The sequence below is a fragment of the Phoca vitulina genome, unplaced genomic scaffold (genome assembly GCF_004348235.1).
Source record: "Phoca vitulina isolate PV1807 unplaced genomic scaffold, GSC_HSeal_1.0 scaffold23, whole genome shotgun sequence".
Classification (NCBI taxonomy): Eukaryota; Metazoa; Chordata; class Mammalia; order Carnivora; family Phocidae; genus Phoca; species Phoca vitulina.
The window spans coordinates 7,735,712-7,762,730 of NW_022589726.1; positions in this window are offsets into that span (position 1 = coordinate 7,735,712).

Below are 27,019 nucleotides of genomic sequence, written 5' to 3' on the forward strand. Positions count from 1 at the left end.
TGGTATTTAAACCTCTTAAATTTTTTCTTCAAAGGAAGAGAAAAAGAATAAAATTATGTTTTCCTTATTCAACAAGATGGCACACAGAAGGGCTGTTGGGCAGTAAAGTAACTAAAAAGAATATAAAGATCCAGTGACTTGAGTCCCTTTCATGAAATATGTGAGTTTAAAAAATCCAATAACCATAAAACAACTTTTTCTTTGATGCTGAACAAAAAACAAGCTTGAAATTTAGTGCTGCTGAGCAAATGAATGAAAAATACAGATGTTTTTACCTCCAGCTCAACTCAGATTGGCCATGGGAACAGTCTCAGGCTTAACTCTTTGTACAGCTGACTAAAGTTTCAATGCATTAGTTGGCAACAAAGGTTTAGAGTAAAACCTAAAAATACATATTTTCCCTTCTTTAAAAAAAAAATCTCTTAATGAATTGGGAAATTCAGCTGTGCCATATCCCTTTTCTTGTCCTCCATGAATTTAAACTTTAAAATAACTTTAAAATAAACTTTAATAATAACACATTAAAAACAAAATATGCTATGTCTTTTCCCAGTACAGTACTCCAGCTTGATTTTTTCAAATTAACTAAGATTTTGATTGTTTTATTGAAAATGTAGGACATTGATGCTATTTTAATTTTCCAAATTATCAGCTCATAATACCAATTTTCCTAAGGTTAAAAACAATATATTAAGGAAATACCACCTGCTACTTAAAGCTTCCACAGGAAATTTGCCTTTCCACTTTGTAATGTATTATTTGGGGGAGGAAATGACAACCTACTTCATTATCCAAAGCACAGTATCCCAATAGCTGCAAAGCAGCAGACAAAAAGAAAGAAGGCCAGCGTCCACTTGCCCACTGACATTTCATGGAAATTAAAAATTCAGTAGGAGCAAGCAAAAAGCACATGTTGAATGATGTCAAGCTCACCCAAACTCTCTCTTCCATTCCCATTAAAGCTAGACTTGCCTGTCAGCCCGCCTGAGTGGGGCTAGTTCCATAGAGGGGCAGGCATGGGCCCTGGACACATTTTTCAACCTTTTGTAAACAACCGCTGAAGGAATAAGGTGGTGGTCATGGCCATGCCCTTTAACCCGCCTCCAAGAGTGAGAGAGAACACATGGAGACTGGCTTTCCAAAGCTCAAAGCCCTTTTCTACAGTGTTATTTACAAACCAAACAAGGTTGAAGATAGATTACTTCCTACTGTCCAGCTCACAGGAAAGAAGCATTTTCTTCAGGTACAGTATACACATCAGGAAACAGAGGAGTTGCTGAAAGCATCTCTTACAACCGTTCAGCTATATCGGGATTTACAATAGAGGCCCTGTTAATTCAGCTTTTCTCCAGTGTATCATTGCCTTCTTTTTTCCTCTCATCCATTTCCAACTTTCATGGTTTCCCTCTCTCCACAGTTCTTATCACCATATAAGAGGAAGCTGCTGTATCCTGCCATACCCTACATTTGGTTTATAGGATAATTAGAGCAATCTATATCTTGACACATTAGAAAAATTTGTGCAATAATCAATCAGCGATTTTATCTGGGTAAGGGCAAGCAACGAGTTTAATCAACTGTTGTTTCCTAGTGAGTTGACCGACTATCCTCTTTAAATCACAGATATTTTCAGCTGGATTTAGTTTAAAATGCAGTGGAAATGGGTATTCACTGAAGGACTTAACATAAGGTACTTGAAGAACCGATGTAAGGCTTATTCTGTTATCTACCCTGTGAACTGGCTGCTTAAATACGCAGGTCTTCCGGAAAGATCAAGTTGATAAGTTTTGTTTCGTTTTTTTTTTTAATTAAAAACAAGGGTGAGTTAAAACAGGTCTTCAGAGATGAAAATTATTTTAATTTTGTGGTCGTGATGCACAATAGCTAGCAAAACAAAACCCTGCTAAAAAAAAATCAAATGTGTTCAAGATATGACCCTGAAATACAAGAATGGAAAAACATGAGGTTGTTTTGCTCTTGAGAGAAATGGTTCAACAAACTGGCCAAAGAACACCCAGTCTTTCTCTGGGCAGCAGTTGTGAGAGCAGAGACATGTAGGACTTGTCTACACAGTAGCCAAATACCTATACAAAAACTTGGCCAATTCCCTGAATAGTTTGGTTCAGATTCTAAAAGTCTACTGTGCATAGGCCCCGTCAAAATGGTGGGAAAATTAGAAAACGGAAATCTCAAAGTAAATGAAAAGGAATTGGGTTGTTTCGTTTGAAGAAGGTGAGAATTGGAGTGTTTCGTTTGAAGAAGGTGAAGCTCTTCAGAGCTGTCTTGAGGATAAATACATAAAACAGAGACACATAACAAGCCTTTACCTTCTGTGAGGGCACCTCAGGAAGCATTCGTATTAACTTAGTGGAGGGGTGTGGGTGGTGGAGAGCACCATGAACTAAACGAGCTCTGACACCTCGGGCAGGTCTCCTGAACTCTCCAGGTTTCCACAGCTTCAGCTCAAAGCAGGGGTCACTGACAAATTTTGCAATTCCACGACACAGAACTGCTTGTGTCCTTGCCTTCTTCAAAACTGCAACAATGACCAATTTTGTCCAGAACCCGGCTACTTAAAGGGGAGGGACTGTCTTTTCCAGTGTGGTTTATACATTTGGCAGCAAACATGAACACCCAACAGAGGTAAAATAAGAAAGCGAAAAGGCAAACGGTCTGTGGTGAAGTAGCACTTCACCTCCAGAAAGCTGTGATCCTTTCCTAGAGCCTGGCGTCTCGGATTGTAGCTCACTGAATGAAACTTCAGGAAGCGCTCTTGGTTTCCCTACCATGAAGGGAATAAATTCAGTTCCTACAAGCGGAGCAATTACTAGGCACCTGTGGCCATCCTGCTCGGCGGAAGAAAGGGGCCATTTTGTGAAAACCATCCAGGGCTCGAACTCAGGCTGGTTGGAAAATGGTGTTAAGTTGTACTTTTTAAATGAGTGATAAAACTCCCGACGGGTTGAAAGAAGGCCATAAAACACTGCCACTCCTCCTCCCTTTACAAAAAAGGGACCATCCGGGCCTTTTTTCCTAGGAGTTGGCTATGACATACCCTCCCAAGGATGGGACGCTTGAGCAGCGGGAGACCCCTGCTTACTCCACTGATCACAATGACCAACACTGCCACGCGGGAGAGTAAATGCAAGGACACTTTTTTTTTTTTCCCCCCTCCCTTTCCTTGCAGGAACACAGGGCTGCTTCTGGAATTAAAAGTTGCATTTTTCTCACCACATACCTCCCTCAGAGCCGAGTGTGTGTTGCAAGACAGCTGAAGGAGCTTCTTGCTGAAGGTTGCATGTGACAATGGGGGCGTTTCAGGGCTTCCTGCTGCTGGTGGTGATCCTGCTAACCCTTCCTTTGTGATCTTAGCAGTTAAGGAGACTGTAAAGCAGCATCCAAGCTGATTGAATGCAGGTTTAAAGGGCAAAAGAAAAAACGGTGGTTGTTTAATGATTAAACAGCTTTTTTTTTTAATTGCTAAACACTGAAGTGGTTTTATTTTAATGTGTAAATCAATGTACAGGCAGGATGCAAACTGCCTTCAGGTTGAAACAGAGCCTCACCACACTGTGGCACGTAGCGGGGGAATCTGCTGCGATGACTTTAAAAAACTCCAATTTGTAAACCAGCCTTGAAAGCCTGGGCGCCACCCCTCCTCTCGCCTCCCAGGAATTAATTCTATAGAGACAAAGTTAAACACATAATTTGTAAAACTACTGAGAAGTAAACTCCTTGTTCCACAGTAACCCGGGTAGTTGCCAAAAGCAGATAAATCTTCACCCTGAGTAGGAAGCCCCACACTGTTTCGAAAAAAATTCCTAGGCTTTGCCACTGGGGAAACGGATTGAATGCGCAGACCAGGGGCACCACTCTTCTCGCCCGCACTTACTGCTTTTAAGGGCAAAGTTAACACTTTTCAAAAATCAGCAGCCTCCCTAATAAACACAGTGATTTAGTGGAGGTTTGGAGCGTCTCGGGTTGGTGTCCCTGAGAATAGAGGTTTGATTTCTTTTGCTCCAAGCAGGTGTGTAATGAGAACAGCGGCTGTGTCGATAAGAGGTCCCTGGGAGTTGGTAGCATATTATCCTCTGTAATTTCTTCCCAAAATAGACTTAATGGAAAGAGGATGCATAATCTACCCCTCCTCAAAGGAAGCATGCCCCGATACAACAGAAGCAGTCATTCTGAAAACAGCTTTATGGCTCTGCAGTCAATAGCTCTATTTTCTCCCCTTTCCACTTCCTTCCTTCTACTGGGGAAGAACGTGTGTGGGGACACACATACACATTCACACATTCACATCTCAGCACACACAACTGGAAATGCCCCCAAGATCTGCATCCTTTCCCCTCACTGAAACTCCAGTTATTACGTGATGCCATTTAACCTGAGTACTTTATAAACGCTTCTCATTTGAGGTGGTTTTTACTCCAAATCTGATGGCGAAGAACCATTAATTAGCCTTGGGTTAAACTCAGTTCAGGGAGCAATTACTAAGGGCCTCACTATGAAGCAAGCCTGTATCAGACACAGAGACAAACAGAAGTGTTCACAAGATACAAGGAGCAGCAAAGCAGAACACTTTGCTAAAGGCAGAGACGGCCTCTGGAGCAAAATCAGAATTCCAGCCTCCAGATGGCTGATTAGCACCAATCCTAAGCACACACCTAAACTGCAAGTCAGATTCCTTCCCAAGCTCTCAGAAATGAGACGTCTTCCTTGCTCTACCTATGGTGTTTTCCTTAGCTGTATTTCATAAGCTAGAACGTTTCCTCCTGCTCGAGGCCAACCAAATCCTTATTAGAATAGAAGCAGGCCGAAAGTTGAGTTGTGTGTCATTTTTTTTCAAATATGGTAAGTGCTTTCCCTTGAGTGATAAATGGTAAAAAATGGTGGTTAGATTCTCAGGCAGGGGGAAAAAAGCCTACCTAAAATGTAGCATGTTCACAGTAGAAATTTTAGGGAAAAAATACTTTTGAGCTATTTACAATTAATTAAAGGAGTTACGCAAAAGTTTGTAAGAAGTATCTTTAAAATTCATCTTGGAATTTGACGTTTGAGGAATACCAGGGTTTAATAAAAGAGAGTGAATGGAAACCCTTAAGAAGGGTCTGAATGGGAGCTTCTGGGCATTTTCAAGGGCTGGAGATTAATGGCATTCTTTCTTTATTGTATTAAATTTTACCTCAAAACATATGGTTTCTCTCTTCTCTGATACGTGTGTTGCCAGGACCACTCTAGCAATATGACAGAACGGTGGAAGAGGCATGGGAAAAAATGGGAAGACATGTTCTGAAGAGCTAGAAAGACTTGGAAGAGTGAAGGAAAGGGAAAGTAAATTGGATACTTGTACGAAAATATGTGTGAGACCACTCTCTTGGGAAGATATAAAGGTGGGAAGAATTTCTGAGCCACCCAGCACACTATCTAGTCCACAGCACAGTTACTGCTACCTAGAGGGACCTCCGACGCGTGTGTTTCGGGGGTGGGGTTGGGGAGGGGAGGCTGAGGCAGGATAGAGGGCAAGTGGGACTTGTAACCCCATGGCATTTACAAAATTTGAGTGCCTGCCCTGTATCCAATTTCTAGCCCAGAAATTAACATATTGGAGAAGCTGGAGATTATCCTCAGACACAGCAAAAAGAAGAATGGGATTAGATGCAAGTCAGATGAAGATCTATTCAAATAATTTTATACTTTAACTTGAAGTGGGTTCATTTAAAAAGAAGCTTTAATAACATGAAGGAGCGTAGGAAGTAGGGAAGGCTTCCAGGGCCCAGAGTCAACCAAGACAAAACAGGCCTCCATTCCAGCAAGAGGTATTTAAGTTAGCATTAAGTAGTATACTTCCCAAGGCAGGCTGGGGTAGGAGTTGGGGAAAGCCTTCTCGGGGGTGTCAAAATTTGGCATCTCTCATCAGACAAACTCTAGAGTTCCCATTTGAAGCCATAAAATGGCACTTGAACGCACCGTCCTGGGTTCTCACTGGGTACCGGAACCTATAGGAGTTGTTTGATCCTCAGCATCACTAATACATTCTGTTTGACTGGTCCAGCGCCGAAGCAGGCAAGGGGAGCCCACTACCGTGCCAGCTGAATCCTTAAAAGCCTGAAAACGGACAGTGACTTGTGCGTAATACAGGTAAGCCCAAAGCGGGTGATGAGTGTTCCTTCATCAAAGAATCCTCCTGCCTCCCCTTCCTTCCCCCCCACCCCCCACACAGTCTTCAGAACATCAACTTATATAAATGATAAAAACAGAGCTGCTCTGCTTCGGGAGTGGGAAAGGACCCCAAACTCTTGGTCCTTCAGGAGCCTTCTTATAAGTACAGCCATAGGGATTTTTCTGCTTCTCTTTTTCTTGGCTGATTTATCATATTCACCAATTAAATCAGACAGAGGAGCAAGCTACACTTTGGGGCACACCAATTAGTGGGGAGGAGCAGTTTCACCTCGTTTCTAATTTTGTGACACCAAAGAAATGGTCAGATCTTTCCCAAGGCCAGGTGGTTAGCAGTAGGAGAACTGGATCTAAAATACACATTTTAAACAAATCTTTCACATTTTCCTTGCCCTTTTCCCTTACTCTGTAATGTCCTATTATATTTTAGTAGACTCTTGTTGTTTTTCGGGAATTGGCAAATTCCCTAAACTCACAGTCTCTAAATTTGGGAATCCAGGAAATATTTTGCTCAGGTTTAGAGATTTCTCTTGAAACTGTATTACTATCTAGAGGAAGAGTTTCCTGTGCATATCCTCATACCAAAGGTTAGCTCCCTCTCCAACTTTTACCAAGGATTCATCTCTCACTTGGCTGTTTTCACAAAAACAAACAAACAAAACACAAAACAACAACAACAACAATAAAAAACAAAAAAGACAACCAAAATTGTTTAGTCTATTAAAGGAAGTTGCCAGGTCAACTCAAATCAGGAATAAACCAGGTCTCATTGGGATGTGACTATTGACTATGTGTTGGCTCACTTCATCCACAAAGTGAATGATTTTCTCCCAAATTTCAGCTTCTAGGAGCAAGAATTCAACTTCGTGCCTGAGAAAAGTGGCAAACCTCTCAATGCCATGGACCTCAGAGTCTGTCTTTGGTCACTGAAAACTCAGGTTGCCTGAGGTCCATTGTGTTCTTTTTAAACAGCCTTGAATCCTCTATGGATTGAGGTAAAGTAGGATAATATTCAATAAAGCCACAAGTGAACAGAGAACAGGTCTGAACACTACCTGCTGAAATTTTTTGTTCTATTTTGTCACTTATATACATATTCTACCACCTATTTGATTCCAAGACATATTTTTCAGTGATGCGGATGGGTTCTCTGACATTTTAATTCTCATCATTTTCATGGCAAGTAATAAACATGTCATGCTTTTCCACATTCTCTATCTATTGTTCCAGAACTGGGAAAATAGAAGATTTACATAAATCTTTCAGAGTAGTTGCATTCGCCTTTGAAATAATGCTTAGTTTCTGTTTCTTAGATTCTATTTCATCTGCAAAGGTCTGCACTGGAAACACCTGCCCTTACTAACTAAATAAAGCTTCACCTAGGTTGCTAACTTACTCTTGCTTTGAACGCCTGGAATTAACAGATGATAGATATCTGCCCTCTGCAATCATGCTGAAGGCTCTTCCACTGTCACCCATTCTTATGAAAGTCAGACAAAAGGGGAAGGAGAAAAGTACATTTTTTTTTATTAGTACCACTACCATCTTTTTATGAGATATCTTGCCTAATTCACTTTAGCTTTCTTTTGAGCCAGGAACTCATGACTGCTGTGTTTTCTTCAGTGAGACTGTTTTATGTATCATTTAACAAGCACACCCAAACGCCTAATGTATACATCAGTGTGAATAATGCACACTTGATATTGTCCCTCCCAGGGCGCCAGTCTATATTTTTAGAGTGCTTTCTCTCTTAAACGTTTGGGATCTAGCAAGTCTATGCTCCATAATGTTCCCAAAGAGATGTGACTGTGATGTCTGTGAGGTCTGATAAATGTTCTTATCTGATAATTCATGCATTTTCTGTGGGAAAGTTCTATCAGATGAAACAAGACCGTCTAGACCTCCCTTCTCTTTTTCATCCCGCTGCTTTATCAGGACGGTACCCCTTCCCTCCTGCAGAAACATGTTTTCACATCTAGAAGCGCTCTGAAAGTCATGGTCAACCCACTGGTATCTCTTGCTTTACAGTGTCGCTGACGTCACTTCTAAAAATAGGGATTGCTGCCGGGAAACGGATGCAACAACTCTTATATATTTAATAAAAATAAATAACATTGTTGCCTCTTCAACAGTCTTTTCCTTGCCCTTCTTGGAGTGTTTGTGGTAGAACATTATAAAGTTACATACACTTGTCATTGACTTTTTTCAGCCTCCAGCCTCCGGATACTTGTCAACACGGCCATCTTGATCTTCCCCTAAAGGTGAATTTTATTTCTTTTCTTAAAAGCTCGGGAAAAATGTGCTCAGGTGTTTTTAAATTAGAAGAAGGCGAAAATTACACTTTTGATGCTTTCAAAGCCATTTTTCTTATTCAGATCATTACTGCATACAAATCGGGTTGAAAATAAAACCGTTGAAGTTTTCCAGGTGTCCTGCATTCTTGGAGGGAGATCTCGCAGACTAAGCGTTGAAGCATTTCCCAGGTTCAAAGTTAATTAACTGCCTCCACCCAATTTTCTCACCAGCCCTGCTTAGCCTTCCCACGTGTACATTCTACGTTACTCCACAAGTTTGACCTTTCTTTATAAGGCCTTCTATCACAAACTTAAATGGACGTCTGATTTCCCTCCAGATCGGCACTGCCTTTAATTCATCTGCAAATAGTTACAAGTATTCTTGTGAAAATGGAACAAAAATGGAGGCAGGGGAGAAAAAGAAGCATATTTCAAATCTTTTAGGCACATTTCTTCACATTGCTAAAATTCAGAAGGATGTTTGTATAGCTGTGTCTGGAGGATATTTCACAATCAATGTATCTAGACACTCTTTTGCAGGTAGGGCTTGGGGTAAATTATTTAGAAAATCAAAGTTAAAAGCCTCTTCTGAGTGGAAAAGGGGTTATTTTATTTTGATTTATCAGAACTGGATGTTTTCTGGAACTAAATTTCTAGATAATTATATACTTTTAGAAAGTACTGAAAACTTGCCTTTCTTTCCTTCAACCGTCAGTAAGTGTAGTGTAAACATTAGGTACTAAAGAGATAAACAAAAGTAGTTCTTGTCTTTGCCCAAGAAGCTTAACGTTTTTATCAGAGAGAAGAGATAAACATTTGAAAAACAGCTAGAGATACACAAATTAAAGTCCAAACCCATAAATTTAGGTTGTTTACCTCTCTGACTTCACACTCCAGGAAACCCCTGGCCTTCTTCACTCACTACTCCTGTTTCTCCCATCTACCCTGTCTGTGACTTCTTTCTTTCATTCCCTTCCTCCCTTCTGCCTGTTTTATGTGTTAGGCGTGAAGGAACATTTATAGACACTGCTTTAGTACTATTACTAAGTTATACTTACTAGTTACTTACGATACTATTGTCCTCTCATTTATGAGGGGAAAAAACTGTGATTACCCAGAACTGCTTATTTGACTGATCCATTCACTCATTCACGCACGCATTCATTCATTAAACGAATGCCATCTTACGAAGCTCTGTGTTGGAGCTAGCCCATCTCTCTGCAGTCCTGGTTTGTGTTTGTCACTTCTCTGAGAGCCGTCAGATACTGGGCAAGAGCTGAACTTCTCGGCAGCTTCCCAGTTCCAGGGATCCGGCCACCATTCACACTGTGACGGGATTCCCAACATCATGGCATCAGGGGCATGTGACTTAGGCTATGGGGCTTCTCAACTATCTCTGCCTGCTTTTTCTTTGCCTTCTCCCTCTTCCCTTGGTGTGTTGTCACTTAGTGTCCCCTGGCCTAAGCTTGGGGCCCCTTGCTCTCCTTTTCCTTCTCTACTCACTCCCTTGGTGCACCCACTTGGATTCAATTAGCACCTACATTCAGGTGAGCCCCAGATCCCCATCTCCAGCTGGACCTTTATACCCTCTCTTCTATCCCGTGTTTCTCAATGTCTGCAAAAATATTTCACTGCCATCTAAAACAAACATGTCAAAACCAGATTTTATCATCTCTCCTCCCAAAGCTGCTGATGCTGACTGCCTCCCCATAAGCAGCAGAGGCGCGGGTGTCCCCAGTTCCCAGGTCCATCTTCTACCAGCCTCCTTTTCCCACCCACTGTCCCCTTGGCCCTGCACCCTCCCCTCCAGTCTTCCATAAGCGCTCCTCATGCTTTTGCTGTATGATTTCCTCAGACCCAAACTTTCACCACTATTTCCCCAGCCCAAGAACTATTCCAGATACTAACTATCTCAAAGTAAAAATATACAGCCATATTAATACACTCAAAGAAGTGATAAACAGGAAAGCTTTCTCGGGGCATCCGGCACATGCTCCAACAGATCAGGAACAGTTCCTGTCACATGTTTTCGAGTGATTTATAGAGCATAAAAGAAATGCTTCAAGCTGGAGTTATATGAATATTTATTAGGTTTTTCTATTTACTTAACTCAATAGTTGTTTAATTGTTATGCTCCCAGGGAGGCAAGGTGCCTAACAGGCACATTAGAAATGGATGGAACAAAACGGAGACCTGGCAGGTTTAATAATGGCATTCCACGCATCTACATCCGAAGACGTACCCGAAGTCAGGACATCATGCTGTCAGGAGATTCTGCCTCTCATTTATCTTCAAGTTTCTCATTTCTTCATTCGTATCTCTTTTTACATTTTTTTTTTTTTTTTTTTTGCATCACATTATTCTTCTACCCCCTTGAGACGAATTTAAGAATAACTATCAGTTACTGGAGAGAAGAACAAGCTGACTGAGACTTCTCACTTCCCCCGTCTCCAGCACTCACTTGGCTGAGCTTTGGAAAACTTAATTGTTCACTGCACTCCCTTATTTTTCTATGTGGGACTTGTCCACGGTTGTGAGCTTAGCATAAAAGGCTCTTCTTTCCTGTTAAGGAAGAGAGCATCATACTCCTCTTAGAACCGTGGGACTCTCACTTCCTGGGAAAGTTCTCAGTGGGTGGCTTATCTAAGGCTCTCAGCAACCCCTCTCCCCTTCTCCCTCATTACCTCAGTGTAGGCCAGTTAGATGCTCATTAAAGTCGTCTCTAAAGTCGTCTCCAGAGGAAGAGTAGAGAAGAGGGAAAGCAACGCTGAAATAAATCAGCTATATGGATTTTGCCAATTTGCTTCTAATAAGAATCTGTTAATAGAATGTTGGAGTTTTCAGGAAACTCTGTTGGGCTTAATCCCAAATTGCACAGAGTTTAAACATAAAGAGTACCTCCCTCCCCAAAAAAAATGGAAGTCAAGGCAGATATGCAAAAGTGCATGTAAGGAAACTGCGAGAACCAGTAGAAGTAATGAGAATAAATGGGATGCAGGGAATAAAATGTCATTTACAAACTGTAGAGGGGTAACAGATAGAGGCAAAGGAGAAAGCCAGTGTAATAAGGGAAGGTTCCTATTAGATGATACCGAAGAGACAATGGCGGTGAAGTGCTTTTTGAGCATCTGTTTTATGAAATTAAACCACACCAGAGCCAGCATTGTGGTTTCTACAAAAAGGTTAATCCCGTGCAAGGGTGCCTGAAGTTTAGCCCACCCTCTTCTCCCCCAGCTATCCTTCTAGGCGTGGCGTTGTGCTTGCTGAGAGCAGGTGACTTTTTCTAATTTCCACAAGGTGCCACATGGAGCCGCAGTGAAACTGCACCCCGCGGTTCATCTAGACCCGAGGTGGAAACCTACGAATGAGTAACTCAGTGTGTTGAAGTGATCTGAAGGACATCTGACATGTCCCCCTATTGGAGAGAGCCACGGGTGAGCCGCACAGAAGTAACCTGAGAAATTCCTCAAGTTGAAAATGAGGTCAAGAGCTATCCTGGACTCCTCCAATGTCAATTAAGTGACTCCTTTTGATATTGTTTCCCCGGGATGTTCTCTTCTGAGAGCTGGTTCTCGGAAGTAGCACATGGCAATGGCATGAATGCCTCAGAAGGGATCTGGTGATGGAACAGTGGAATGGGGGAAGGGGGGAAAGAATGTTCTTGAGGAATGGGTAAGCAGAATTATTTCGAATTCTTAACACTGTGTTCAGTCGTATGCTCCATAACTAGAAGGAAAAGACCTGATGTAGAAGAGAAGCACCAAGAGAGGGAGAGGGGGAGGGAGCTAACATTTATCAGAGCACTGATTATACACCAGGAATGTTATATGCATCATCCATTCTGGCAAGGACCCTGTGAGATGGGTCCCATTAACCCCACCTGACAGATGAGGAAACTGCAGTTCACAGCAGTCAGGTGCTGGGGCTGAGGTCAGACAGCTAGTGAGTCACATGGCCCAGATGTCAACCCAGGTCTGACTACAAAGCCCATATTCTTTTAATTACACCATGCAGCTTATTAAAAGGCTGAACAGTACGCCTGAGGAGTAAAACTTAAAGGAAGTTCTATAACTCATGCTTGACAAAAAAGACTGAAAAGTGATATAACGTTTTTGAAGTAACGTCTAGAAAGGACAGGCCTAAAGGATGGTAACCAGCTGTTTTCAAACTTGTTCTGAAGAAATAAGCATAGCAAATGGACTTCAAGTGGGGGCAACATGAAGGAAAGCTTCCTTACCAGAAAGGTTGTGTGGAGTGGAGTTCAGGCGAAGCAACCCTGTGGAATCTTCTTCCTGTGCAGAAGTCAAGACAACTAACCCCGGGGAGGAGATGAAAGGTGGAATTTGTTTCAAATGGAGGAAACCGCTGAAGGAGTTCACTAGAGAGAAAGAAGTGAAGGAAAACTGCCCCAGAATGGCACGGCACAAAACAGCACAAAATGGCAAAAGGAATGGGAAAATAGAAGAAATATCGGATGGGGAAATAAATAGAAAACAAGAGAATCATGATTATAAATAATGAAGATATTTTTGTTTTCACCATGTCTAGTGTGACTCTCTTTGTGGAGCAAAGTCCTACAGCATTTCTTTCTCAGGGTATTTTTCAAGCAATATCAGTTTCAATCTGAAAGGAAGAATTTAAGCGTGGGCCTGCCCCAGAGCAGGAATACGTAAGTACCAAGTGACCACTTTAGGGGCTTTTGCAATCCTCAAAGCAGCTTATTCTTTAACTTTATATTTCTATAGATTTTATAGTGATGTCAGTTTTAAAAATATCATGCCCCATTTCATTCTCATATTCCCCTATATATTAGGCATTATCATCCTGTGACACTTTACAGTTCAGAGTTACAAAAACTGTGGCCCAGAGAGGCTAAAGGACTTCCCTAGTTAATAACTGACAGAGCTAAGACTTGCCACTGAGTCCTTGAATGGATCCCAAATTCAGGATTCTTTCCAGAAACTTAACCTGTATTTCCAAACACATACGGAGGGTTGACTAACTGTCAACCATACCACTTCGCGTTGTTCCCTCACTTCATTTGTAAACTCTAGAGACTGCTTAAAAGGGCAGAGAAGAACCGCAAAAGAAAAGTGATACTCAGTGTAACAGAACAATAAAAAGGACTTACGTGGACTCCCATGGCCCTCTACAGACACGTTATGAGATTAGTTTCACAACAGCTCTAGATGTGGGAGGCAATGTCTAAAAGCTTTTGGTCTTAATGTTGCTGAAGCCCACTATGAAGACTGTGCCCAGAAAGCATGCTTTCCTTCATTTGTTTATTCTTTCATTTTTTTTTTTCAAATTTGAAACAGATAAGGTCACAATTTTTCATCTATTTTCACAGTACTGAAAAATTTTAAAGTACTGCATCTTATGGAGAAATAAATGACAAGATATAAAAAACACATCAAGCTCACTTTAACATTTTAAAAGGTTTTAATTGCTTTGCTTCCTAAAATAATATACAGAAATTGAAAGAAAATTTAAAACACTTATCGTTTACCTTAAGAATCATTCTGGGAAATGTGGTAAGGACTGCAAATATGGAGTATTTGGGGCTTACATAGAGAACATAAACAGAAAAACTAATGGGAAGAAAGTATAGTTACAGATAATAAATTTTAAGGAATATACAGTGTCTAAATCAGGGAACGCTCCATATAACATATTATCTATATGTATAGATATGGCCAGATCCACAGAGTGCAGAATTTAGTATAGAAATGCCATCATAATAGGCTCATTCCTGGCGGGCCGTGCTTGTAAATCAATTTCAAGCACAGAATTGTTGATAAACATATAACTGAACGTGGTGAATCCCAAATCTTGGATATTCAACAATATTGAACCTTCACCATGGTACGGTATTCTCTCCACACAGATGCCCTAATCTCTAAGGGCTGGGGGAGGCTACAGTGTGAGGTATTCCATCATCACAAGTAGGACAAGGAAATGGAATTGAAATTGTTTGATATGACGGAAATTCAAATGCCCAAGTGCTCATTAGGAGGCTTGGCTTTAGGGATAAGCCGTGTTAGTGGAATCGACGATGCTAAGGCAATAGGAGGAATAGACAACTTAGAGCACATGACCCAGCCCTGCTGCCTGCCTCCTAATCTCTCTGTCATCACACAGCTTTCCTTGGAGCTCTGCCAAGCAGTGTGCCAGCAGAGAAGCTGCTCTGTTGAGCAGAGGACGCAGACCCGAGCTACCTTGTCACCTGCTTCCGGCGAAGGCTGAAAGCATATTAAGGTTTTCAGAGGGCTCATCCTTCCAACAACCAGCTCAGCTCCATTATTAAGCTATTCTTTTATCTATAACTAACTTCATTATTATCATTATCATTATCATCATCATCATTATTATTATTTTAGAGAGAGAGAGAGAGCACAGAGGAAGAGGGAGAGAGAGAATCTTAAGCAGGCTCCATGCCCACATGGAGCCCAACTCGGGGCTCGATCTCACAACCCTGAGATCACGACCTGAGCCGAAATCAAGAGTTGGACGCTTAACCGACTGGGCCATCCAGGTGCCCTAAAACTAACTTTAAAGTCAAGTGATAGAGACAGGGTGTCTGCTATGCCAACCTTAGAATAATTGTTTTTCTCACAAAAAACCCACTTCTTTTGCAGACCCAACACTTGAGCACAGTGGCATCTTTTAAACTTGCTTGTGCCTTAAGCTTGCTAATAAGTTATCAAAGTATTCCAAATAATTTGGACATATAAAGTCTTGTTTTGAAATAAAGAGTTGAATTTCTACTAGATCCACATCATTTTTAGGATTAGAAAATGTCCACCCTTCTTCTCAAGCCTTATCGCTTAATGTCGTTATTCACAAGGATCTTGATCATTGTTGCAGAGTCTGTGGGGGCTCCATGGCTGAAAGGAACAAACTTCCTGGGGGATGGGATCCGGGGAAGGGTAAAAACCAGGTCTATTCCCTGACATTCAGTGACTTCGAATTGCTATGACTTAATCTATACAATTCAAAAACTTAAGAGTTGAATTTGGGTGTTTGAATTCAGTCCACCCTTGGACAAAAGGTACTTAGCCTTTTGTAAGAAAAAGGAGGCACATAAGAAACCAAAAGAAAACCATGAAGGTGTGCACTTCAGTTGAAGTTGGACAGTGCTCCAAGAACTAATAAGGAGCTATTTTAAAAAGGTTGGGGGGCAGGGGAGGAAACTAGGAAAAGTAGCCAGGATCCCGTATCCAAAGTTCGTATCTGAAGATACCCAGGATAAATCAGAGACCACAGAAGGGGCGGGGGCAGACAGAAACACACACAGCGGGGTCTTCTGTAGCTTTACCAACCATATGTGTTTATACTCGTGGCTAAAGCTATGTGACATCTTACTCAATGATCTCTAAAACTGAAACAATAATATCACTTTTATAGAAGTGAGGATTGAGCAAGATGTCAAGACTTCTAAGCAAGAGATCAAAGATTTAAGACCGAGCTTCAATAAGTGGTCACTTCTGTTCATGGTTGTAATAGCTGTCTTCCAGAGACTATTTGGATTATTGGGCAAAAAAAGACTTGGAGAAAGTATTCATTCCTGGTGATGAGGAACTGTGTTATGAGAATGGTAAGACAATGACTGAATTAAGAGATCAAGTGGAGTCCCCTTTTTCTGGCTGGGAACAGGAAAGGAGCCTTTTGTCAGCTGTGGTGTAAGGGTTCAAGGCCAGGCTATGGCCTGGGAAGGACTGGATGTAAGAATCATCTGGAGCACAAAGAAGGGAGCTGGATAGAAGCAGCCTTAGACTGTTTTGGTCTTAGCTCTTTAGTCCCCTTCCCTCTTTTCCTCCCTCTGTTTGTCTTTGTCTCTCTTCTTCCTTCCTCTGTAGTTCTTTTCAATATATCTTCCTTTGTACTATTAACTTTTGTCTACCTCCTTTTTTTTTTTTTTTTTTTTTTTTTTGGTCCTAGTGAAAGTGTTTCTTCTACACGTTTGACACCCGAGATGATGCATATGCAGCCATCTCATATCCGAGCACCACCTGGGCCACCAGGGCTGTCCACAGGGCATCAGCGCATCGGTGACCCGAGTCACCGAGGGTGTGCCTGCGTGCGGAAGGAGGAGCTCTCCATCTCAATAGCTGGGTGGACATGGGTTTCTCCTTCATGTTGAAAGTCTAATATTTTCCCCTGTTAAGCAGGGTATAAAATTGTGTTCAATGGATTTATGACCAGGAGGTTTATGTCTCCATGGTCCTGCCTGTGGATGCTCGACTTCCGCATTCATGTCTATATAGGCAAAACAGAGGCATGACATCAGGCTTGAAGCGTAATGACTTGGTTAAATTAGGTTAAAGGCCCCTATTTTCTTCATCATTCTGTTTGTTTGTTTGTTTGTTTGTATTTTGGTCTGTTTCTAAATAGACTTATTCAAATAACCTCTCTTTCCCCCTTCCCATATTTAGGTGCAGCTTTAATACCACTAGCTTTAGATATTTTTCGTTGTCAAGTTAGAATAATAGGACTTTTGAACTTGTCTTCCATATGAATGCAGAGTTCAAAATATGCCTGTAAGAAGATTAAACAGAAATTAGGGATGCTAAATATCCCACATTATAGGAGCAAACCAGAGTTAAAAGTAAAAAAAAAAAAAAAAAGGCAATCCATAGTTTAAATTTCCTGCCTGGAGGGCACACTACACCTTACATCCTCTTAAATTCCACAGGTAATATAATTTATATTAAATGGGACAGGTCCCAGCAGAAATCTGTACCGGCGCCAGGCAAAACAATTACTTTGATGTGCTCTTTTGAAAGTACTGTGGCTTCCAGGTACAGGGGTCACATGCAGACAATTGGTAGAAGATTTAGATGTACTATCTGCTATTAAAATTATTAAATTGCTAACCTGTAATCATTGAGTAAAGTGCACAAACAAAGCTAATCTATTTACTCGGTTTGTTGTTGTTTTTTTCTTTTTCATTAATCAACAGCTTAAAAGTCAGAAAAATTAAAGTCAGACAGTCTAATAATTTGCTAAGCTACAGTTTCCTAGAAAAGAAAGCAAATCACATCGTCTGCCAGCAGATGTGTTCGGAACGAAACCTTCTTAAGATGACGGTAGGGTATATGTTGTGAAGGCAATTACGGTGGAATTCAGGTGGGGCCAAAGTACATCAAGATTACAGTTCTGCAACGAAAAGCCTTTTGCTGTATTTTGACCACGTTTCAGGAAGTCCTCAAACTACCCTGGAGCTGAGTTCCTGAAAGTCTGTTTATAAATTGACTATTTAGAAAGCAGAATGAATTTTCTTATTGGAATTATGACGATCAGAAACAGGAGCATTTATTCAATACCCATAAGATGCCAGGTAAGTCGCTAAAGATGAAGGCCCCTTCAAGGGCAAGGACAAACGCATGTCAAATAATTACAAGTGCCCCCTGGAGTAGAAGACAGATGCTGTGCATGAGCTGAAAGAGCATAGAACTCTGTGTCCCCAGCATCCCTGGCGCCAGAAGACGGAAAGAATACAGAGAAAGACAAAGGAAAGACAGGAAGAAATGATGTGGGGACGGAAACTGCGGAGGAGACGAGGGAACAAGGCGTTACCCAGATGGGGCAAGAGTATAGAGAAGATGTTGGAATGGGTGAGTAGGGAATTGCACAGAATAGGAGAACAGCTAAAGAAAAGAGCCGCAAAGTGCGCGTGAGCTATCCCAAGCTGAGGAGAGCAGCTCATGGCTCATGCCAACAGCTCCCTGAGGGCGAAGAGGAAGCCCAGGCCCATATACTGGCTGCCACTTGTGCGTAACAGATGTTTCAGTCAGCCATGGGTAATCCCGTGGGTAATCCTGAGTCCCAGGCAAATTCTTGGTGCACTCAACCATCTCGTTTGGCTTTTTTTCTTCCTCCACAAGGAGGGAATTTCGTTTCCTTCAACGTTTTACTGGCAGACTCTATAGATACTGCTTTGGTCTGAATGTGTCTCCCGCAAAGTCATAGGTGAAATCCCAGCCCCCAGAGTGATGGTATGAGGAGACAGGGCCTCTGCGGTTGCTTGGGTCATGAATGCGATCGGTGCCTTTCTAAAAGAGGCTCCAGGGAGCTTGCTTCCCCCTTCCACCATGCAAAGACACAACAAGAAGTCTGCAACCCGGGAGAGGGACCTCACCAGGCTGTGCCAGCCTCCCTGATCTTGGACCTCCCGGCCTCTAAAACTGTGAGAAACAACTTTCTGTTGTTTAGAAGCTTCCCAGTCTGTAATATTGTTTTATAGCAGCACAAAGTGACAAAGGCAGATACGGTATTAGTTTTATTTAAAGGAGTAGAAATTGAGTAATTTAGTGGAAAGAGGCAGCCAAGGTCCATCTGTACAGACATGGGCTGTGAACACGGAACTTAGGTCACATGGAGTAGTTGATACCACCCAAGAGCGGTAGAAGGACTGGAAATTATGCTGGAAACCCAATTACATCATTACTATCCAGTGCAGCTGCTTACTCCCATGTCTACCACATCCCAGAACCACTCAGCCACAACAGGATTGTTACCTAGAAACATCCTTACTGGAAAAATTAAGCACTGGTCCAATAATTTCCCGTTAATGAACAATTTCCCTAAATGTTGGCTTGCGTGCCTCCTAAGTGGCCACTCCATCTTTCTGCTCCCTATCCCCGAATCACTGTCATTAATGAAGTGTTTCCCCAAAGAACAGACCTTCCAGATGCTTCCAAAGAGGGGCATGGACTTCTTTTGAAATTTCTCCGTCATTTCCCCCCTCACGCTCATTTTAATCATGAATGATCTCCTAACTTCAGACAAATGCTGCGAGGCCTTGGACTCTCTCGGCACGGGACTCCACCAAAGTCCTTGTCCCTTTTTATTGAAGCTAATAGTTCACATGTTTGGTTTCCACTTGTCCTCCACTACAGGGTCTGCCCCAGTCACCTCTGGAACAAGGCGCTAACCTTACATTGGTCCTGGCACATGGCAGATGATCAGTAATTGTGAATGAAACCCAGTTTAACAAGGCATTGATTTTTAATGTTTGTAGCAATTATGACCCTCCCTTTGATGCAGAGCTGCTGGAATGACTATTAAGACTCTAATAGTTAGCATCTGAACTAGTAATACCTGACAAGCATGGTTTTCTGCCCTCAAAGAACTTACAATCTAAACAGTGAATAAGAAAAGAAAATTCAAAATTCTTACACTAATAGAACTTCATGTTCATCAGGATTTGTTATTTGGAACCTCTTCCATCTTGATCCTCTCCAACGTCCTTTTCTCTCTCCACCCCTCTACACGATGTCACTGAAAAGCATTCTGGGAGCTGAACCGACTCACAATCCGAATTCTAAGTGTTGGTGGTGGGCAAGACGATAGAGTCGCCTTCTTGTTCAAGTCTGGGTGCAAAAACCACACGCCACTGAGACTTCTGCTTAGCTTTTCCCTTCTAAAGCCACAGAGCCCACTAATAAACACAAAGATGTATACAAACACTTATTAATGAATGTTGCTGGGCTACTGAAGACCCACTCTGTAGGAATCAACCTTCCAGGGCTCATGTGAAATGACAACAAATGCGCAGGCCTGTAAGACGCCATCACCAGAGGCACTGACCACCCCCGCCCCCGAAGTGACCCCTCAGAGTCCCGCTCACCTCTCTGACAAGACTTCCAGAGGAACGCCCCTCTGGCCATTGTTACATGTGACCTCATGGCAACTTCCCGACAGGAGTTTAGCTGCAGGCTCATGTCTAAAAGTTCAGGCGCTATAAAAACTGGTTTATTGGATGCAAAAGAGAATTAGGACTTCAAAGACTCTTACTCTGTCAAATTAAATTAACATATGGAACAGCAACTAAGCTATGATTGGTATTCATAGCATCAGCTCTTTGGTAAGGCTCTGGCTGGTTTTTAATGCAGCTTGTTCACTGTTTTAAGTGAGCTATTGCTGATGTATTCTGGTAACTTGGAAGAATATTTAATGATGTGGGAAATGTTCGCAATATACTGTAAAGTGTAAAAAGCCAAATACAAATTATATGTAAAGTATAATCCAGATTTTCTTAAATAAGATAGGTTCTATATTATACTTAGTTTTTTTTTAAAAAAATTCTTTACTTTATATAAGAAAAGAATTACACCAAAATACTAATGCAGACTTCCTGTGGATAGCAGGATTAAGGGAACAATTTTATTTTGTTTCTTGTACTTTTATGAATTATTCAAGATTTTTAAAGAAGAGTGTATTACTTTAATAATCAGAAGAATATATGTTTTTAAAGAAAATACATTTTTAAAGAAAACTATGTCTCATGTAAGAAGAAACGTATTGCAACAAAGAGTATGCAAAACAGACAAGCATTTACAGGCACGCTCTCGGCCTTGTGTGGCTCGTTTCAGAACAAGTGTAGTCGAGGGCTTATACGCCCGTGTAATAACAGGCAAACGTCCACACACAGGACAGGATTTACCTTTTTGTTTATTCTTCTTTCTATTCCTCAACCTAGAAAACTGTAATAATGAACAAAGTAATAGAATAGTGGTAAGATTTTTCTTTCTTTCTCTTTTTTTTTTTTCCTGGAAGAGCAGACAATTTTAAAATATAGTGGGATGTCACTGAAGAAGCTTAATAAAGATTTAAACAAAATCAGGTAGGTTGAAGCCTAAGAAAAAAACAATATTCAATCGTTCTGTCTTACAAAAACAGCAGTTTCATTTCATTTAACAGAATATATCAATATCTCTAATTACATATAATAAATATCCATTTTAGTATTTATCCTTATTACCTTATCATATATGTATATATGTATTTTAGTGTAAAGTCAATTTACTATGACCTACAGTCCCCTAAAATCAGAAAGCCAAACCTATAAGAGAAAGACATTAAGACACGCATTTCAAAGTCTGATATAAATGATTTTTTGATTTTTTTAAAATGCTGTTTCACTCCACAGTTCACCTAAACACAAGCTAATTTGGCTATAGAGTTACACATACACAAGAAGCTTAAAAGGTAGATTCGAATTAGCAGGCAACTTAATCCCCAAAATATCAAAATAATTGTTTGAATCAATTAATGGCATCATTCAGAATCATCAGACCAACCGACTGGGCGTATCAGAACCATTCTGGGTGCACCTTGCTTTCTTTATCTGTAAAACAGCAATATTTTACCTGTTAAAATTGGCAACAAAAAATTGGTTCAAGAACAATCACTAAGGGATTGGAGGATAGGGGTGCCTTGTACTCTTATCTTGATTCTGGACACTTTCCACTGTAGAAAAACAGGATATGCCACAATCATATGCTGAAAGAGATTAACTGATAATCGTACAATGCATGATATTAGAAGTAATTTAAAATGAACTGCTGTGCAACTTGCAATTGTTACGGGAGTTTATAATCTAGAAGCAGATATCGTGACTGCAATGCTTTGATCACTCAGCAGACTGCTTGAGCCAAAAGACAGCACTGGGCGGAAGCAGTAAATCCAGACTCTAGCCCCAGCCTCTCAATCCATGAGTTCTATGACCTTGGAAAAAAATCTCCCAAACCTCCCTAACTTGGGCTCCTCTGGAAGACAAAAGCTCATGATTTATCTGTCACATGAAGTGGTGCTTTGCAAATTACTCTACAAATTAAATGAATTAGAATTACCATTCATGATAATCACTTTGTGATGCGTTTGGCTTTGTTATTTACTATTACTGGCAAATATAACTCTACCTCCCCCAGATGAGACGTTTCCTTTGTGTTTCCACCAGGAAATCAAGCGGCTCTAAGCAGTTATCGTGAACGTAAACTTGTCAGGGTTGAGTTTTGGTTCGTTCCAGCAACAAAAATGAACGTTATCTGTTATCTGCTAATTATCCACAGAAGCCCGTATCTCACCAACCAAGAAGCCAAAGACATGATGTAGCGAACGGTGCAGATATACTGTGATTTAATCCATATTCATTTTCAAGATGAAGGAACGCCGCCCTTGGAACGCAAACAGCCTCTCCAGGCCCACTGATGCCGTGTTTGACAGGGCTGTCAGAAACGTTTTGCTAACATTTGACCGAAATAAATATTCACTGTGACACCTCGAGCCTTTTACATTTGATCCTTTTTACGGTGGCTCCCTTTAGCCAGGGACCCTTGCTCTGCCTCCAGCCGACAATGTCTCAGTCGGCTTGGCCGGCTCTCGTGACTGCGATCTTTGCAGCTTTCCCCAGAAGGTATTTTTCTCTCCTTAGATCATCTTACTGTGTGCTTCGGCATTTCTCCAAAATTTCCTTAATAAATTGCAATTTATATTGCTTCAAACTGTTGACTTAAAATTAAGCAATTAATAAAAAAAGAGAAAAAGAAAAAGAAAAACCTACCCTTCTCTCCATTCCCAGTGTAAGCTGACTCTGTACATACTTAACCTTGCAGGGTTTTTGGGCACTACTTTAGTGAAGTGTCCCACGTTTCAGGCTTTATCACCAGCAAAGCCACGAGTTCCAAATTGTGTGTTTTATGGAAAACATATAAATAATAAGTCCTAAATCAATCTACAACAACATACAAAGCACCTAAAGGGAGGTGGTATTTCCCGTGATACTTCAGGTCTTGGTACTTGTTTTTTGTTGTTGTTGTTCTTTTAAATATACATATATCCTTAGGCTAATATTTCCACTTATGAACAATGTATTCTCTCTTCCTTCTGGTATATCACACTTTGGCTTGCTTTATTTTCTCTCTAATCATATACTACCTGGTTTATATGACCATCTCACTCTTCACGATGGAGATATAAAATTTTGGATTAATACTGGTAAGAAGCACATTGCCATTTTCCGTGGGACAAGAGTGAGGAAGTCCGAATTCCATTAGGGTTTAATGATTAAATCCTGTGGCTTGAGCAGGTCAAAAATTTGGCTATACCCGAGATGCCCAATAAGATCAGAATATGGTTCTCTAACTTTCTTCTGAATATAAAACATACCAGAACACCCCCAGTCCGCCATCCTGTTCCCCCATTTCTGGGCAGCTATTTCCTCATAAAATGCTACCTACTACTGAACACAGATCCGGGCATCCATAAGTCACTGAGTTTTGTTCTCTCACTTGCTGAAAACATTTCCCCAGGCTCAGTGTGTGATCAGTCATGATATACAAAAGAATATAAATGTGTGGTTTTTTTTTAGGGGCTCTTGCGGTGAAAAATCTTTTTGGGAAAGACAATTTCTGAATCAGAGCTGAACTCAAATCCTATCTCCATCGTTTATTGCCAGTATCATCTTTAATGTTGTGTAATATGGAGATATTAGAAGCTAGCTCACCAGGTTCTTTAAAAGATGAGTTTTGAAGCATGTGTCCGGTACAGAATATAGCACCTAAGAGACGTTCAATATTGTTGGTTTGGTTTTCATTCCATGGTAAACAGACTATCATCGGCCTTAGCAAATTCACACCAATTCTCCTTAAGAAACAGAGATTGGCCCTTTATTTTTACTATTTATTTGGAATGGAAAAAACATCTTTAAAGTGCGATGATCCGTATTGTGAACAAACATTTGAACCTGACTTGAAGAACAGGAACCAAATCTTATCTCTGTGTGGAGCCACAGACAAAGAAGACAAAGACTGGCCCATAGCTGGTTCTCAAAAAAATAAGTTAAAATGAAAAAAAAGTTAATCAATGCCATCAATTTTTATTATACTCGAAGCACAATTCTGTGTGCCTGACATGAAAGACTTAGTTTTCTGATCTACTTCTGTGTATTTCAGATATAAGTACTTTGATTAGATTTTCAAAGTAGGTTAGTAGTGGTGGCTTTTCTTTCTTAGGCATGTGTATGTTTGTGTGTGTGTGTGACTCTTCACTCTGTTTGAAAAGTTCTGCTGGTGTCCTTGGAATAACAAGGACCTAAAAATAGGACTCCACAGGAATTGGTGGAGAATTTATGAATTCGGTCATAAAGCTTCCATTGTCTCTGTTATCTGGTAAATGATTAACACCTGGCTCTCCAGGAGGAAAAAAAAAAGTGTGCATGTATACACTTACATAAGTTTATTATAAATTTTGTGACATAAAGAATGTATATTGAACAATCTCAAATTATGATAAAATGTACAATACTCTGTATATTCCAAACACCTATAACTTCAGTTTGAAATGCTATTTCTTGCAAAATTCACTATCAGTTTTTATAATTCTATCATCAAATATAGTGTCATAAAATCAGACTGTAAATCAATGTTTGATTACTTTTCCATTCAGGAAAGAAATGTCCATGTAATTAACAAATCAGTGCAATGCCAACATCAACATAGATTGATATTTTTTGTTTACATTAATAAGTAAAACCAAACTGAAGCAAGTCAGAACTTCACTCACTCATCAATAATGTAACTGACTTCTTTGCTGAATTGGATAATAGTTTCTGAATGCTCAAGGACTATTTCCTCAAATTTTTTTGTGTGTTATTCACAATGTAAAAGTTACGGACACGACACTCTTAAGTTTAACCTGCATTATTAAAATGTTCTAGGTAACTTTTTAAGCCTGGACAATTATCAAAACGATATGTCAAGCCTTATTTTTAGCATTTGCCAAGTTCTGTGACATAAATGCTCCCAACCATGGTCGATTTCAGGCTACCCATGTGTCATCATTGAACACAGAGTTGGAAAGAGATGCAGAGTGGCACAGATCATGTACTATTTTCTCCATACAGATCCAATAAGCATAAATAACCTCAAGAGCATCAATAATAGTAAAATTTAGTAAAATAATTTGGAAATTAGGAGTCTCGTGTATTACCTTTGTATTTAACATAATTTATTTAAGTTTATACACTCATATTTTTAATCATTGCTACATTTAACAACCAGCTCACAAAATTCCTGAAAATTTAATAATCTGCTCCAAGTTGGCTCCTGCACACCCCAAAATCTCCCTTAATACCTCTGGCTAGTTTGGGTCTAGCTAGCTTTATCTGTAAACAGGTGAATTTAGTGAGTCGTTAGAAAGGACTAGAGCGTCTATTGCACAAATTGGGCTAATTTTGTTTAGTTGCCTTTTCGAGAACAGGAAACTATAAAATTGTTACTGTGGTCTCTGAGTACCCCACTCTGCGCATTTATTGCAGTTCACAGAGTTGGTCAGTGTCCTTTGACATAGTTGGTCCTTGACCAGTGGCTAATGTGAGCCTGCTGTGGGTACAAAGAGGAAAAATTAATGCCACTTGTCTGATTCCTACCTGAATCGTGCACAAGATTTCAGCCTGATAAGCTCTGATCTCTGGCGCTCAGCTGTGCCCCAAACTAGGAACAGATTCTACATAGCTTGATAACACCCTGGAAAGGAATCCTGGGGAGAAGAGCTTGACCATACCCTGGGGAGTGAGAACAAAATGAGTTCTCGGAATAGTAGTGTGGGAAGTGTTAAGCTATTTAATAATACAAGATCTAGTACTTTCGTAACAAAGTCTATCATACACAAATATAGAGTGCAGTGAGCCTCTGGTAGAGAATGTAGAAACTGATCATTACTGTCCTTTCTCTCTGAGAGAGAGCAATGACTGAAATATTCCAAGGGGAGGGATCTCAATTCAAACAAATCGTTTTCACTGTCAACACAGTAAACATGACCTTATTTGCTACTAGTAATTAGCAAAATAATCTAAACCGCGTATACTAAATAGTCTAAAATAATGAAGTAATTATCCTATAAGTCAGGATTTCGGAAAACAAAATATTCAGATGACTGAGACAAGAGGTTTCCCCCCTTGTTGGGTTTTATTATTTATTCATAATTTATTAAAGTCCCCACACAGCTGCCTCAACGTCTGACTTTATGAGAAGCAGACAAACCCTAGTTTCAAGAAACTAGTTGCCACATAGGTGGCCAAAGTGTCAACAGGGAAAATGTGATAGTGCGGTTGATGGTGGAACTAGAAATATCCATGTTCCTAAGATGTAGTGCGACATTCGTAAATTAAAATGAAAACTATCCAAAGATCAAACGTCTCCAAATCTCAGCATAAAAATAATGCAATCTGGAAAATAATCACTTTCTTCCTTGGCATATAAAAATTAAAGGGTATAGACCATGGTAAAATGTCTAGAATGTAGAGAATATTCTAGAGTAGTAGGCTTTTCTCCAATAAGCTTTCAGAAACTTGGCCAGAACATTTCCATTAAATTCCCTAGGACAGAATTCCTCTCACCCAAAGATAAATTTGACTCAAGCCTTCATCTTCCTCTACTCAAACCTTCTGCAGTTCAGAAAACATCTTGCGATTATCCCAAGGCAGATTTGAAAGTGTATATATCCTGTGATGATGAGGAAGAAAGCCAGTGAAGTAGTGGAGTGAGTTCTGAAGCAGGAGAATGTAAGATCTGAAGCCACTATCGGGGTGTGGGGGGAGATAAATATAGGTACTATAGAGAATAAACCGACACTGAAAAGGACTTGCTCCCAAACAAGTAGTCATAAACTACAAGGTACGAAATAAAAGGATATTTGGAAACATTTGAATATTTGACTAAACCTTTACATTTTCATCTGTTTGGCAGCATTAGTTACAA